Below are 16,750 nucleotides of genomic sequence, written 5' to 3'. Positions count from 1 at the left end.
TATAAATAGTATATATAATGTAAATAGTATAATAGTAAAATTACTAATACTAAAACAACTGTCCGCACCCTCCACCCCAGTGTCTGTACTCACTCAGTGCAGTACCAAGCATCCCCTGCGTATCCAACACTACACTCGGAACTGGCGATGCAGAAATAAAAGCTGCAGTCACTGCCCTCAGGGGACTCCCAGTTCATGGGAAGTCAGATGGATAAACAGACACAGGGTTGCCATTGCTCGCTTGGTGAAATTGTCACCAAGGCACATAGGAACAGTGCCTAATGGAGGAGGAAGAGGAGAGCAGACTGGGTAGAAGGGGTAGGGCCTGGGGGCACTTTCTGAAGGAGGGGATGCTGGAGCTGAATCTCAAAACTGGAGGAGGAGTTAACCCAAAGGAAGGCATTTTGGGAGAGGATGCCAAGTGTGCAAAGGCGCAGAGGCGTGGCTGCAAGCGCCGTGTTCACGGAATATCAGGAAGCCATTAGGACTGGAGCCACTGGGAGGAAGAAGCCGCAAGAGATGAAGAACTTGCCTGTCATAAGCGTCTATCTTTTGGCCTCAGGGGCCAGAGTACCTGTGTGACCTTGATTAATGCATGTGACTGAATTTGCAAATGTGTGTGTGTGTGTGTGTGTGTGTGTGTGTGCGCGCGCGCGCGCGCACACGTGTGTTTTGGAGTGGGAGTATATACACATGTGCACATATAAACACACACACATACGTATAGATAGAATAAGATTACACATGTTTATGAGCCTGTGTTGTTAGTGTTCTGGTTGCAAGCAACAGAAACTAATTTAAGGAAGAAAAGGGAAATTTACTATTATGGGGAATGTCTTGTGGAATCCACAGTTACCGTCATACCTGGGCCCCAGCATAATGAGGTCTCACCCTCAAATGAGCTTAGATTAGAGGACCAGCCTCAAGCTGGTTCTGAGTGAGGCCCCCTGGAGCCCTCTTTCTTTCTCTCAGTTTCAAATGCCTAGACAAACCTCTGAATGTCGAAGCTTAGGGCAAGTGCCATCCCTGATCCAATCCTAGAGGCCAGTGGACTTGGCCACAGTAAACTAACTTGGCCCCAGAGACCTTCGCTGTGAAAGGAAGGAAAAGGGGACAGCCCTACAGGAGTGTAGGAGATAAGAAGGAGGAATCTACAGAGTGAAGTAAGTCAGAAAGAGAAGGACAAATATTGTATGCTAACTCACATATACAGAATCTAAAAATGCTACTGATGAACTCAGTGACAAGAACAAGGAAGCAGATACAGAGAATGGACTGGAGAACTCGAGGTATGGGAGGGGGCGGGGGGTGAAGGGGAAACTGAGACAAAGCGAGAGAGTAGCACAGACATATATATACTACCAACTGTAAAATAGTCAGTGGGAAGTTGTTGTATAACAAAGGGAGTCCAACTAGAGGATGGAAGATGCCTTAGAGGACTGGGGCGGGGAGGGTAGGGGGACTCGAGGAGGGGGGAGCCAAAGGAGGGAGGGAATACGGGGATATGTGTATAAAAACAGATGATTGAACCTGGTGTACCCCCCCAAAAAAATAAATAAATAAATAAATAAATAAATAAAAAAGGAGGAATCTCAGAGACTATGAGCTCAAGGCATCCTCCTCATTCTCAATTGTCTTCAACAAAAAAAAAGGCATAAAATGCTAATAATAGGTGGCATAATAGTACTACTAATAGTAGAATAAGAATGGTGATGATAGGAACCATGCCATACTGAGGACTCACTCTGTTACTGGGTGCTGTTCTAAGTATTTTAAGTGTATCAATTCATTTATTCTTCAAAACAGCCCTATGAGGTGGGTGCTGTCATTACGCCCATTTTACAGATAAGGACCCTGAGGTGCAGAGGGATTTTAGTTAAGGCTGCACACTTAGAAGCCAGGATTTGAATCCAGGCAGTATGTTGTCAGATTATGCTTTTGAAACCATGGTACTCTACCTCTTCATCCCTATAACACAGGAGATTCTACTGTGTGTCCCAAAGTGTGTGTCTGAGCCTTGGCCCCCAACAGACATGCACATGCACACTCAGCACCATTTAGGTGTGTACAATTCTCTGCTTGGCTCCCAGCCCAGAAAGTCCCTGAGATAAAATGCCTGACCCTGGCTGCTTGGGGTCTATATCCCCCTTATTTTGGGGCCAACTGTCCCCAGGTCAAATTGTCCCAAACCCTCATGCTTTCTCTCCTCTTCTCTGCTATCACACCTGCTCCCATGAAAACATTTGCAGTTCATTCTCACAGACACATAAGTGACTGAGAAGACCTTAAAAATATTACCCTGTACTGAATAGTCCTTAGAAGCCAACCCTATGGATGCTCAGCCTGGACCACACATGCTCTTTCTCTAGCATCATCCACAGTTCTCCATTTACTTCAGAACAAAACCCAAACCCTAGCCTAGCATTCAAAGCATTGAATTCAAACCATCTGTTCAGCCTTGTCTCCTACTTTACACAATTAATGTGTCCATTTTGTAAAGGCACATATTTCAAATAAACAGAACTACTTGTCCGGTTTAGTAAGGAAGTGCAGAAGAGAGAGAATTTTGGGAGTTTTCAGGGAAAAGAAAAACTGTCCCCAGAGATGGAGAGTGGTGCTGAGAAGTGTTGGCAGAGGGTGTGCTTGGCAAGAAGGACATGGGCAGTGAGTAAGATGGGGTAGTGGAGCCAAAGGAGGCTTGTCCTTCTCCCCACGCGTCCTGTGCCTCAGGGCTGGACTAGAGATGGTGATGATAACAGCAGTGATGCTGGAAGTAAGAACTAATGTTTACATTCACTGAAACCGTCAGGCACTTTTCTGAGCCTGTATTTGATCTTCACAATAACACTGTAAGGTGGCTTTTGATCCTCACAATAACACTGTAAGGTGGCTTCTATTGTCCCCATTTTATGGATGAGGAAACTGAGACACAGGTGGTGATAATAAACTCAACTCCTCTGGCTCTTCTGATCCACTCCAGTTTCTGTTAGAGCCCCATTTGACTCTCCTTCTCTCCCAACTCATCTCTTTCTGTCCTTCCTCAATCAACATTTGTATCTGGGCCTCTCACTCTGCCTCCTGTTCCTGGCCTCTTTCTGTTTCTGTCTGCCTCCCCTTCCCTCATCTGCTTAGTACACACACACACACTTCCTAGTGTAATCACTCATCATCCATCAAAGTCAAAAAGGGAAACTGGCACTGTGACCAAGCTCTGTGCCATCAATAATGTGCTAATGCCTCACCCTGGAGGAGGCTGCTGGAGAGAGGGCTGGGGGACAGGGATGCCTGGGGCTGGGGGGAGACAGGCTGGGAGGGTGGAGCCCTGGTAGGCAGAGAGGATCTTCCTTAATCTTGTTTGTCCTGAAAGGGCTTTGGTGTGAAAGAAGCATGGATTTAACCTTAGCTATTCGGGAAGGTTCTGGAAAACAACCAGTCCAGCTCTATTTCTGGATGCCTCCCAGACCATGATAGGGAGACACAGGGTCCATCAAGTTCCAAATCCAGGCCCTCCAAGGATGGGCCTCCCACTGGAGCTAGGAGGCAGAGACAGCCCAGAAACGGCTGCAGCAGGAGGGAGTAGACAGGCAGAGACGGAGAGTCGTGAGTCTGATACAAAGAAGGATTCCACAGAGGAGCTGGAGGAGTCACTGAGAGCCGGGGCAGATTCAGTCCTTCCCACTGCACCTTAAATCCACCCATTTCCATCTGTCCTCAGAAGGGTGGGGCACAGTGTGTCTACCAGTGACGGGGGTGATCAAAGCAGCTCTTCTGTTTGCTTGGAAGGGGCGGAGGCTGTACTTGGAAGTCACCGCCTGCGCTGATGGACTTATGTGAAAACATGTGAAGTGCTCACCCTTCTATCTTGTCAGTGGATTCTTTATTATCTGTATTAGGGTCTCCCGGCATGGCAGAATTCGCAGAGAAAAATTTCAAATTAGCCTAAAGACTTAACACAAGTGCAACTGGGTCCAGATCTGCACATTTTGCTAAGGTAATGAGTCCAGCAGCCATGGGTCAAATAAACATCCTACAAACGTGAAGCTGGTTGATGGACAACCTCCAGATAGTGAACATACTTTGGGCTATGATTTTTACTAACCCTCAAAGATCAGAAATTTGGTAAAAAGTAAGAATACGGCAAACGTACACAGAAATCAGATTATGATGAAATCCAGGGGTGGGGCGTGGAATTTTAATTATTTTTGTGGTAATGAATCTAGTAGCAGGTGGGGAGCCTTCCAGGCTCCTGGACTTCTGGGCTCAGGCTTTGTCCTGTGATTCTAACTTATTTTCTTTGATTTCCTCTGTGTAAGCCAGAATGCTCTGGGGAGGCTTCTTCAGGAACACATGAAAGCTTTAAGAGATTTATAATTAGAATTAAAATCCTAGATTTTTTTCCCCACAGTTTGGTTCTGTAAATTGAGATGGCTAAGGGAGGTGGCAGGGCCCAGCATGGAAGGGACTTACCCTGTCCCCTCCCCTACCTCCCCCCCTGCCTGTCTCCCAGGGCAAATTCACTGCCATTGCCTTTGCTATCAGGACCTCTGAACCCCGGAGGATAAAGCTCCTCTCCCTTCCCAGCTTCCTCCCCACCTGGCACGAAGGGGCTGCACTTGGAGAGCTTTCTGCCAGCCTCCAACCTGACCCAGGCAGTTAGTTGAGTACTAGGAAGAAATTGAGGAATTCTAACAGCCCGGTCTGTAAAAAGGATTAGGGGACTACTTCTATTGGAAAATCACCTCCCATTTGGAATTTCCTTCTTTTGGGAATCTTCCGTCAGTAAGAAGTTTCTTCCTTTTTGTGGAATCCCAATCTATTGAGAACTCCTTCACTTGTGCATCTCTACCGATGGAGAAATAGGTAGAGAAATTGGTACTCAGGGAAAATCCCTTTGTGGGTTTCTTGGTGGGCAGTCCTCAAGGTTGGGTTGGGTAAACTGGGAGACTACAGTGGGAGGGGGTAGAGAAAGTCTTCTGGATGGAAGAGGTCAGGGTTCCTGGTGTTTAGTCCAAATGTTGGATAGTCATTTATTACTTCGACTATTAGAACAATGTTAATATGTTTTAAGAAACTATACTGGAAGGCAGGATAGGTGAGCTCGGTGGAGAGTAAAAAGACACCATAGGGTTTTGTAGCCTCTCTCTCCCTTTTCCTCCTTCCTCTGGTCCCCTCGCCCCTCCTCTAGGGCAGGGGTTCCCAACTAGAGGTGATTGGTCCCCACTGGGGACATTTGGCATTCAATACCTGGAGACATTTTTGGTCGTCACAACTGGGAGAGTGGATGCTGCTGGCATCTGGTGGGTAGACACAGGACCGCCCCCCCCCCCCCCCCAGTCCCCTGCCCCTGCCAACTGTGAATTATCAGGCCTAGAATGTCAATAGTGCCAGTAGTGCCAATAGGTTGAGAAACCCCCATCAAGGGCAATGGAGTCCACTCTGTGGAGGGGTGAGTAGACCCAGGGATCAAATCCTGATGAGGGGGCCATTTGTGGCTCTTGGTTTGGTAGGCAAAGAAAAAACCATTCTGCTCTGTTTCAAAGATCCAAAAATTTCAGAGGGTGATGGGGGGCCATGGGAATGGGAGTACCTGCAGAGAGCAGTTAGGTGGTCGGGGTTGGCTTGGTCTCAGGTAGAGGAAAAAAGGGTAGAAGTGATATGAATTCTCCCTACTCCCCCAAAGGGATGAATCTGGACAGTGTGGCCTGTCCTTCCAGAACAGGTAGGATGGGAGCGGGGGTTGGGAAAGGGGGACACAAAGCTGGTCATACAGCTATTGTCTGGGCTTCTCTCTCCATAGGTGATCTCAGGGGCAGCATCACTGCAGCCCATTACAGCCCTAACCAGAGACAAATACGGTAGCATTAATTTAATTTTATTTACATTTTAGACTCATTTAGAGGGAATAAATTGAACTGAAGTTGATTGAAAGTGTCCTACAGGATAGGCCTCGAGCTTCCTCAGGCTGCCAGGCCCTGATGAGTGATGGCAGCAGCTTCTGCCCAGATCACAGTCTCCCTGGAAGGCTGGGCAGGAGGCGGAGGGACCAGTGAGAGGGCAGCACGCTCCCTCCTGGAAGCCAGAGGGTAGCGTCCCACCCCCTCCCCCTTTGCTGCTCTCCACCAACTCCTTAAACAATTTGCCCTTTTTCCTCTCCAGTTTTCCTCACAGGCCTAGGATGCCTTCCTCTCGCAAATCCATCCTCTAATTTGATTCAAGTACAGCATGCATTCATTGAGCTCTGACACTTTGCTAAATTCTAGGGATTGGAGGTGAACAAGCCACCTTTGTGGACTTTGGAGTCAGGGCTGAACTACCAGTTGCACCGATTAAGAGTTTTTTGATCAGGGCAAGTTACTTATCCTCTCTGGGTCTGTTTCTTCATCTTTAAGGTGAGACTGAAGCAGGAAAAACAAAAGTGCTATTTCTTTTTGTTGTTGTTGTTGAACTATACCATAATTTAATTATCTTTATATACAGATATTTATTTTCCTTGAAGTAATAGTTACTTTTATTTTGTTTGTTTTGTTCTTTGTATCAATATATCAGTAACTGATTCCCAAACTACCTTTCATAATTATAAACTTCCCCTTAAAAACATTAAAAAATCATCATAGATTCTTTTTGCCTTGTTTTCTTTTTGAAAATATTTCTTCTGGAGTCCTTTATCCTTCTGTCCAAATCTGAGAGATTGGTTCTCAGTGCAAAGTTGTCATCTTGGGCTCTCTAGATTCCATTTTGGGAGGAGATTCTTTCCTAGTTACAGTACTAATCCTGTTTCTTAAAATATATTTCACCTTTTTTTTTTTGGGGGGGGGTACACCAGGTTCAATCATCTGTTTTTATACACATATCCCCGTATTCCCTCCCTTCTTTGACTCCCCCCCCCAAGTCTCCCCCACCCTCCCCGTCCCAGTCCTCTAAGGCATCTTCCATCCTCGAGTTGGACTCCCTTTGTTATACAACAACTTCCCACTGACTATCTATTTTACAGTTGGTAGTATATATATGTCTGTGCTACTCTCTCGCTTCGTCTCAGCTTCCCCTTCACCCCCCATCCCCCCAAACCTCGAGTTCTCCTGTCCATTCTCTGTATCTGCGTCCTTGTTCTTGTCACTGAGTTCATCAGTACCATTTTTAGATTCCGTATATGTGAGTTAGCATACAATATTTGTCTTTCTCTTTCTGACTTACTTCACTCTGTATGACAGACTGTAGTTCTATCCACCTCATGACATATAGCTCCATCTCATCCCTTTTTATAGCTGAGTAATATTCCATTGTATATATATGCCACATCTTCTTTATCCATTCATTTGTTGACGGGCATTTCAGTTGCATAATGTTTATTGCAGCACTATTTACAATAGCCAGGACATGGAAGCAACTGAAAAGTGCTATTTCTTAAAAAGCTGATACAGTCTCTTCTACCTCCTAAGTAGGTGGTTCTTTCATTCAGGAAAATACCTTGATGAGTCTTGACAGGTGATTTTGGCAGGAAAGAGGAGATGCTACAGCCGGTCTTGGATGGGGAGCCCTAGGCTAAGGGGAACTAAATTGTTTTGCATAACAAAGTGAGGAGGGGCGGGAGGCATGGAAAGGGGGAAAGAGAAAAGCCGTAGTACAAACTGGCTGGATGCAGAATCTTTTATTAAAAACATGCCCCTCCTCCTGCCTTAGGAACGTAGAGGTGGAGCTGGAAGTGGCTGCCCTAGTTCCTGGGCCCCACGGTGTGGAGTTCATCACAGTCTTTCCTTACACCCACACCACTTCACCCATGTTTGTTACCTTCCTGTCTCCTGTAGGATTTGGAGTTTGGGATCCTTACTGGGCACGAGGGGTGGGGGGCAGACAATCACATGACGAAGGGACCTGGGAGGGACCCACCCTGGGAGGGACCCACCCAATGACAGAGAATGGCCAATGCAGTTCTAGGCCTTGTGACGCCTACTAAGGAACTTTTAGGTTGTTTTCTACCCTGTGTTGTAATTACTCCCAATTGACTCCGAATCTTCAGTAAAAATCAACACTGTCATGATGTGTTAGTGGCGCTTTGAGGGATGAAGAAAGATGAGTGATGGCCAGTGTGGGGCAGAATGTTGCCATGAGAAGATAGTGGCCCAGGAGACCAGGGTCAACATTAAGAGCCACATGAGAGTAAAAATGGAGGGCGACACCCACTGAGTGCTTGCTCTGGCGCAGTATTTTTCCAAGGATAGGCAACACGCCTCTATGGTGACGAATCAGAATGGTGGTTATTTTTGTGGGGGACTGGTTAGGAGGGGCCTTCTGGGGTGCCAGGGATGTTCACTCTCTTGATCTGGATGCTGTTTATGCAGGGGTGTAGGGGAGGAAGGGTGTAAATCAAACTCTACATTTAGAGTTTGTGCACTTTTTGTATGTATATTACACCTCCGTAAAAGCAAACAAACGTTAAGGAACAGCAAGAGTAACTTAAGCTACAGAGTTGTGCAACCCTCACTACAATCTTTGTGCCCATTTGTTCTCATTCCCACACAGCCTTTGGCAACCACAAATCTACTTTCTTCCTCTATGTATGTGCCTTTTCTGGTCATTTCATGTGAGCGGAGTCATAAATATGTGGACCTTTGCATCTTTCACTGAACGTAATGTTTCAGAGGTTCATTCATGTCGTAGCAGGTATCAGTGCTTCTTTTCTTTTGTTGCTGAATTGTATTCTAATGGATGGGTATATCATTAACCAATTAATGAATATTTGGGTTGTTTCCACTTTTTAGCTATTGTCTGTTGCTGTGAACACTTGTCTACAAGTCTTTGTGTGGACGTATATTTTCATTTCTCTTTGTGGGTAGATTCTAGGAGTAGAATTGCTGGGTTGTATAGTAAACCTATGTTTAATCTATTAAGAAACTATTTTCCAAAGTAGCTGACCCATTTTACATTCCTCCCAGCAATCTATGAGGGTTCCAGTTTTCCTACTTCCTCGCCAGGACCTATTAATGTCTGTCTTTTTGCTTATAGTCATTCTAGTGGTTGTGAGTGGTAACTAACTGTGGTTTTAATTTGCATTTCCATAATGACTAATGATGTTAAGTATCTTTTCATGTGCTTATTAGCTATTCATATATCTCCTCTGGTGAAATGTCTATTCAAATCCTTTATTCTTTTTTAAATTGGATGGTTTGTCCTTTTATTATTGAGTTTCAAGAATTCTTTACATATTCTGGATTCCAGTCCTTTATCAAATATATGATTTGCACATATTTTCTCCCAGTCTGTGGCTTGTCTTCATGTTTTAAGGCACAAGTTTTTCTGGACTTCTCTGAAACGAAGGTGAAATAAACTGCTGTCGTGTTTAAGACACTATTATTTGGGTTTTATATTATAAGCAGAAAAATAAGTGATGCAAGTCTGTTTCCCTTCTCCAGGCAGCATTTCACATAGGCCTGCAGCGTGTGCAGTTTGCTACAGGAACATGAAAGAGAAAGTGCAGACTTCTAAGTGGGACATTGGAGAATGAAGCTTCTTGGGGTGGCTGGCATTTGAGTTAGAGGATGAGTCACAAAGTTCTTCCTCAGGTATCTCATCTGTCAGCTGTGTCTTTGGAGGGTTCGTGTTCTCTCAGTCTGGCCAAACTTGGTTCCTTCCCTAGTTTTTAGAGCAAATTCCAACAGTCTCTGTATTCTGTGGTAAAATTTGAGGAGTAGACTCCAAGCCCTTTCCTAGAGGAAGAACTCCCAGCCCACAGCACGCAGCTTCATAAGCCTCAATGAAATCAGACAATTCTCCCCCAAAGTTCCTCTCTGGCTGGGCTCCCAACCTGGAAACCTCTCCCCTCTGCCCTAAGCCAGGATCCTTTTCCTGGGTCTCTTTTCTGGAATCTCTCCCAGCAGGACATTCATTGCAGAGTGCATCAGTTTGTCCCAGCTGCCACCATCAACTTTACATCTTCCCACCCATCACAGACCAGGTCCTTCCTAACTCACGGATGATATATCACTCTGTTCAGATACTCAGAGTGAGTGTGAGGCATCTTCCATCTGCCAGACCTTCTGATATTTGAGGGAGCTCTCAGATTCCAGAGTATCTTTTCTTTCACTTTCCAAACATACCTTTATTGAATGCCTGCCAGGTACTGTGCTCTGTGCCAAGAGTTTTAACTATGTCATGTCATTTAATCCTCATAGCAGGCTTTGGTCTCAGTGACCCGTTGCAAAGGGGAGGTAACCAAGACTCTAAGAGGATAAACAGCTCTATCTAGGTCTCCAGTAAGTAGAGGATGAAGCCAGGAGGTCAACCCAGGTCTATTGGGCTTCAAAGGCCACAATCTTCTCTTGGCCACTACACATCAACCACCTTTGGAAGCTTCTGTTGTGTCCTGGTCTGTAGACTCAGAGCCATCTTTGGTTCCACTAGGCCCTTATCATACCTCTTTGCCAGTCCCCTGGAGCACTCAGCTTGGAGTCCACTAACCTTAACACCCCTCCGCACTCCATAGCCTAGGGGCTTCCTGAGCTGGTGTCACCTGATTAGAACAGGAGCCCCGCCACAGCACCGGGCAGGCTCTGGGGTGCTTCCTTTCTCTGAATCCCTCATAGCCCCTAGAAAGATTTTTTTTTTCCATTTTGAGATTTTTTTTTTTAAGTGAAACATTCATATGGAAAAGTACACAAATCATACATACGCAGTTTCTGAATCTGAACAAACTGAATGCAACCCTGTAACCAGTACCCAGGTCAAGAAATAATATATTACCTATTCCTAGTCCCCAGAAGTCCCTCCAGTGCCCCCTTCCAATAATTCCCTGTCCCCTGCCAGAGTGACCATGCCCCTAACTCTGGACAGCATAGATCAGTTATGTCTGTTTTTAACCTTTACATAAATGGAATTATGTAGCAGGTGTTTTGTGTCTGACTTCTTTCACTCAACATTAGTTTTATATGAATTGTTCATGTTGTCATGTGTAGCAGTAGCTTGTTTGTTCATTCTCATTCGAGAAGTTTGGGAGGAGATGGAAATCAAATACCATACACTGTGGAATCAGAGACACGGTCTGGCTCTACTATTTAACAATTAAGTCCTTGGGCAGCTAATTTAGCCTTGAGAACTTTGGTTTTCTCATCTGTAGGATGAAGAAGGTAAAATTTCTCTTGCAAGGTCGCTGTAAGGTCTATATTACTACAATAAGCAATATACGGAAAGCATCTACCACAGTTACTGGTATGTAGAAGTTACTCAAAAAACTGTAGCATTAGTATTTATCAATGACTTATTTGCTAAATCATCTCTGAGAAGGAAAGAGAACCACAATGCCTTTGAACTTCCCATGTTCACATCCACATCTGGATGCATGTGTGCACACCCCCGCCCCAGGTTCACACCTGTGTACACACCTGTACCTGTATATACATACACACACTCCTACCAGCATGAACAGTATGCAGATTTTTCCTGCCAGCAGCTCTTTGAAGAAAGATACAACAGATGGGATTGGGTCTGCTCCACAACTGAGCAGCCCCCACATCAGAAAGTCATAATCATTGAATCCATCATGTGGTGCAGCCCTGGGAGGGCATGGCTTCTCATCCTGCCTGATGGGCCATGGAGGAATGCGTCCTCCTCCAGAGCAGAGAGCAGACATAGGCGGGCAGTTGCCAGGCAGTGGAGCCAAGAGAACAGATGGCAGCTGCACAGCCTCCTCCTAGTCCCATTCCTTGGCTGCTGGGAAGAAGCCCAGGCAGCTAGGATCTGGTGGATACCTACCTCCCTTCGCTAGGCTGGCCTGCACTCTCTCCTCTTAATGGGCTTTGGAGTAACCCAGACCAAGCCACAATCCTGCCCCGGCTCATCACCTACTAGCTGGTAACTTCAGACAGGATGAATAGCCTGTGCATGCCCTTAACAGAACCCTAATTCTCTAATCCTATTGTAATCTTATCTCTACTCTCTAACTCCTAATCAGAAGACAACTAGCCTTATTGGATTAATCACAGCCTTAGGAAGAAAACTCTGGATAATTTTACCAAATATCACACCCTCCAAATCTACATACACACAGAGTCCGCAGCTATCGCAGACACTATAGGTGCCCCATCCATATCCCTTGGGACTGACCGCTTCAGAATGATCCTGTTAACGTCCAATGGCCAGTCTCTGCACCTCTTTGCCTGAAGGCTTTCTCCAAAATAAGGGAAGGGCGCCCTGCCAGCACAAGGCAGCTGCAGCAGAAGTGGGTGTATAAATACTCAGTCTCCCCTCCCTCAGGTGGTATACCATTAAGGTGTGATTTTGCCCAGTCCTCACAGGACTAGTCACTGAACTCTAGCCACTCCCAGTGATAGCTGGCTTGTTGACATAGCTTTTATTGGTCACTTCACCACCCCTAGAAGTGTTCTCTGCGCCTCCCAATCTTTGTATCAGGGTCAGGTTTCACGGGTGTGGGGGAGAGGAATCCAGTCTAAGACACACACCTTGACTTTCAACCCCATGCTGGACATCTAAGCCTCTTCCCCAATCATAACCATTTCCCTGAGCCACCAACTCTGCTTGGCATTCTAAATGCCGACTCTTGACTCCCCAGCTCAGTCCCTCCACCACTGGCTTTCCCCTTAATTTCAACCTAACAATTAATTTTAACCCTTTTCCCTAACCACTCTGCCTTCCTCAAATACCCTTGGTTCTTCCCGTTGGGTCAGTTCTTGGAGCCCAGCCTGGCTGCACGTGGTGCTATTCTCTTCTAGATACTATGCCTGCAAACTTGAGCAAGGGACTTGATGGGGAACTTCAGGTCAGTCTCTGGGGGAGGACAGAGCTATAAGGCCACTGCTTCTGGCTATTTTTCCACCTCTAGACAGGAAATCAGGAAGGCTGAGCAGGTCCTGGGCTTTTCACTTCAGGGAGCTCAGGGATGGCACCAAGCCCGAGGGGCTAGGCTCACCCATTGAGGCAGAGCCTAGCCTGCCTGAGATGAGGTGGGATTAGGAGGCTGAGAAGATGGGGTTCCCCTCAGTGCTTGCCCCCAGCTCCTGCAATTTCCTGTCTTTCCCCCTTTAATTCTTTTTTCCCTTTAATTCCTTTTCTTTTTAACCTATAAGCAGGAACTAGAGGCCTTAAGAAAAAAGTGCCTATGTTGACAATTCAACCATTAGCCAAAGTTAATTCACATAGTTCCCCTGAATTTTAGACTCTTGTAAACCAAAAGCCTAGTTAAGAAACAAATAACAGAGAAATAAGTTGTAGTACATATGCTGGAAGGTTAATATTCTCAATAACAACATAAATATCTTAAGAAAAACAGATAATGCACATAAAATAAATACAAATTAAAATTCAGCTATTTTTATATCTTATCATATGATATAAAAACATGATAGGATATAAAAATAATCTGGTCCTCATTAATAACCAAAAAGTGCAGATAAAACATCCACTGGGTACCATTTTTTACCTTTGACCTTGGCAATGATTAAAAAGAGTAATGATATCCCAATGCTACTGAGGTGGGGAGAAATTTGCCTTCTCGTTCACTGTTGGAGGAAATGTAAATTGGTACAAGCTTCCTGGAGGGAAATTTGGCCATATGTAACAAATGTTAAGTGATATTGCAATTCTTTTTCTAAAATATTTATCCCAGACATTAATAGGACTAATGGGGGAAGATTCGTTGTAAAATTTTTATAAAAGTGGAACACTGGACCTTTCAAGACATTTTGTTGCTGTTGTTGCTTTTGGCCATGCCGCACAGCTTGCAGGATCTTAGTTCCCTGACCAGGGATTGACCAGGGATTGAACCTGGCCCTGGCAGTGAAAGTACGAGTCCTAACCACTGGACAGCCAGGGAATTCTGCAAGACTTTTTTTTTTTAATTTATTTATTTTGGCTGCGCCCAGTCTTAGTTGCAGTACATGGGATCTTCATTGTGGTGTGCTTCTTAGTTATGGCATGCTTGCAGGATCTAGTTCCCCAACCAGGGATCAAACCTGGGCCCTCTGCATTGGGAGCACAGAGTCTTACCCACTAACCACCAGGGAAGTCCTCCCCCCTCCTTTTGTTATGTGAATCATTTTTAAAGTCTTTATTGAATTTGTTACAATATCACTTTTGTTTTATGTTTTGGTGTTTTGGCCACGAGGTATGTGGGATCTCGTCTCCCCAACTGCAGATCGAACACACACCCCCTGCATTGGAGGGCAAAGTCTTAACCATTGGACTGCCAAGGAAGTCCCAAGCCACTTTTAAAAACTTTTAAATAGCTTGCTTCCACCACTACGGTAGGGAATCATATGTCTCATTCACCACTGTATCCTTAATGCCCCAAACAGTGCCTAACACATAGTAGGTGCTCAACTGTCTGCTGAATGAATAAATGAAGGAATGATAAGACAAATGAATCAAGGGGAGATTCATTAAACAGTTCACCCATACAGGGGTCAGCATTCAGTAAAAAGCAACAAATAATAGTAGTGAATGTTTTTTGAGCTTGTACCAAAGGCTACACACTATGCTAAGATTTCCTCATGGATTGTATAATGTCTCACAATAAACCTATGACATAGGTCGATATTATAATGTATAGTCAGGACTTTTCTCATTGAAACATACTGAAAACTAACTCAAATTAGTTTAGGGGAAAAAAAGGAATTTGTTGGTCTACGTAACTGGAAAGTCCAGAGGGTTGTCCTAGCTTCAGATTTAGTTGGATTCAAGGACTCAATGTCCTTTTGTTTTGTTTTGTTATTTCTCGGTTACGCAGTCAAAACATTTAATTTGTCACTTCTCAGTCAAACAATGTCTTGATGATTTAGTTTCTCTCTCTCTCTCTCTTCTTTCTTCTGTGTTGTCTTGGTCCCCCCGGCAGCTTGGTTCCACATGGGGAGTCCATGGTAGCTCTGGGCTTACATGGGCCCAGTGACACTTGCTATCAGAAGGCAAAGCTAGCAAGTCAGGCCAGGGATGACCCTGGCTCTCCTTGAGCCAATCTGAATTTCTATGGCCAGAGGTTAGGGCTCCCTGACTAAACCTAATTAGTGTATGCATCTCTGAGAAGGCTTGGGAACAGGAAGAGTGGGACCACCAAAGAGAATCTAGGCAGATGAAAAGCACTGCACATTACAGATGCCTCCTGTAACAGATGAGGAAACTGAGGCACAGACAGGCTAAGTAACTCCCCTAAAGTCTCAGAGCTGGTAGGTGGTAGGAGGCTGACTCAAACTCAGGCAGCTTGACTTTGGAGCCTATGATTTTCGTGTGATGTTTAATTTTATGTGTCAACTTGACCTGGCCATGAGTGATCAGATATTCGGTTAAATATTCTGGGTGTGTCTGTGAGGGTGTTTCTGGATGAGATTAACTTTTGAATCAGTAGACTGAGTAAGGCAGATTGCCCTCCAACATGGGCAGGCCTCATTCAACCTGTTAAAGGCCTAAGTAGATCAAGAAGTTGAGCAGGAGAGAATTTGCTCTCTGCCTGATGGTCTCTGAACTGAGACATCAGTTTTCTGTCTTCATGCTTGGACTGGCATTTATACCATTGGCTTTCCTGGTTCTCAGGCCTTAAGACTGAAGGTCTTGGGACTTCTCAGCCTCTGTAATTGCGCAAGCCAATGCCTTATAACAAACCTCTTTTTATATATATGGTAAATATAAATAAATGAATAAATAAAATTAATGTATATGGTTATACTTTATATATAATAAATAAAATCTCATATAAATGGTTATTATATATGTTTTTATATAGGTTTTATATATATACTAACCATTAGGAGACAGGAGATATGTACATGCATATGCATACATGTATAGATATATAGAGAGAGATCATATGACTCTCTGGAGAACCCTAATACATTTAGCTACAAGACAATATTGCAAACCTATATGCATAGATATGGAAGATGTTCAAGACATATTTCTAAGTTAAAAATAATCAGCTAGACTATCCTATGTGTTGAATGACCCCATGTATATAATCACATATAAACGAAAAGCCTGGAGAGCTATATACCAAACTGTTAACAAAGGGTATATCTGGGGAGGTGGGTGTTATTAGGGAGAACTTTTACTTTCTTATTATTTGAATTTTTATCCCCACAAAGGTCAAGTATTTCTGGGAAAAACAATATTTCCATTTTTGAAAAGAAATTTTAAAAGTCAGTAAAATCAAATTTCACACCAAGATGGGTGTGAGCAGCAGGGAAATCAGCAATTGCTTCATGAACAGGAGGACATAGGAGGTGAAATGGCAGCATTTTCTCTGTTCCTCCCCACAGCACTCTTCATTTTATTTAATTTATTTTTAGTTTCCTGAGAAGGGCTGGAGACAGTATGCTTGGTTGCTCTTCTTTTCCCTTGGCTCTGAGAGTTTATCCATGCCAACTGGACCATAAGTGACTAAAAGAATCAACTGAACATCAGAAAACTCAAGGGCCAGAGGGAACCTCAGGGAGGGGCTGGCTTAGTGACTTAAAAAAAAAATTTTTCTTTCCTTTGGAAAGCCATACTCAAGTCAGTGAGAAGAGCAGAAACCAGAATTCTTGCTCTGAGAACATGGTTTGCCAGCCACTCATCTAATCTAACCTGATCATTTTACAGAAGGGTGTCAGCTCTCCTGCTCTTGGCCAGCTGTATGACACGTTCCTGAGTCTATACTTGGATTGTGTTTTTTCTGGACTTTCAGAGGCTGAGCAGCTCCTGAATTAGGCAACAGGTCATGTTGTGACTGTGGAGGGTCCCTGCATCCTGTGCAGGTGAGAGATACCCCCACTTTCTC

The sequence above is a fragment of the Hippopotamus amphibius genome, chromosome 11 (genome assembly GCF_030028045.1).
Source record: "Hippopotamus amphibius kiboko isolate mHipAmp2 chromosome 11, mHipAmp2.hap2, whole genome shotgun sequence".
In the NCBI taxonomy this organism is placed as follows: Eukaryota; Metazoa; Chordata; class Mammalia; order Artiodactyla; family Hippopotamidae; genus Hippopotamus; species Hippopotamus amphibius.
This window is presented reverse-complemented; position numbering follows the sequence as displayed.